The sequence below is a fragment of the Hypomesus transpacificus genome, unplaced genomic scaffold (genome assembly GCF_021917145.1).
Source record: "Hypomesus transpacificus isolate Combined female unplaced genomic scaffold, fHypTra1 scaffold_116, whole genome shotgun sequence".
NCBI lineage: Eukaryota > Metazoa > Chordata > Actinopteri > Osmeriformes > Osmeridae > Hypomesus > Hypomesus transpacificus.
The window spans coordinates 66645-67460 of NW_025813700.1; positions in this window are offsets into that span (position 1 = coordinate 66645).

Here is an 816-nt window from a genome sequence, read left to right on the forward strand (position 1 = left end):
AGGCGCCGAGACAATGGACACATTGGAACAGTTCCCACCACGTAGCTGTGAGAGTGTTTGGTTGTGTGTGTGTGCGTCACAAGTAAGTGTGTTTTGGTGTGTCTCGAGAGTTAATCTGGTAATTTAGTGAGAGACTTGGCATACAGACTTTGTTCGGTTCAAAAGCTGTAACCTTCCTCTCTCACACAAACACACACTCATACAAAACCCTTCTCTCTCTCTCTGTCTCTCTGTCTCTCTCTCTCTCTCTATTTCTCTCTCTATTTCTCTCTCTCTCTCTCATACACACACACACTGGCTGCAGGGGGAGAATTATGGGTAGATTAGGGTTAATCTTGCAGTTCTTGGGGAGAGAGCCTCTCATGATGTCACAATGGATCTCCCTCATCTCCCTAGAGACAGGGCGGACAGACTTTGCAGAGAACACACACACACGCACGCACGCGCACAGGCAGCACGCATACATAAACCTCTATGTTGTTTCACCTTGAGTCTCTGCCATGACCCCACCAAGCCCAACGTGACCTTTAACCTCCATATAGTTCCTGAGCCCCCCCCCCCCCCCATTTGTGGTTCTATAATCCTGTCATGTTCCTGTCATGTTCAAACTGAACCTGCTAACGCCTTAGAAAACAATGTTGATCAAAATGTAGAACTGGTTTTCTGACTGTTTTCAATAGAAGAGTCCATTGATTTGAGATAAACAGTTTTTAAGTAGACTTAGCCTACTTCAAACTTAGAGCACAATGTTAGTCTGAATGATTCCGCCGGGTCAATTTGACTGAGAACCCCTTTTGCCGTCGTCCTTAAAAAGGC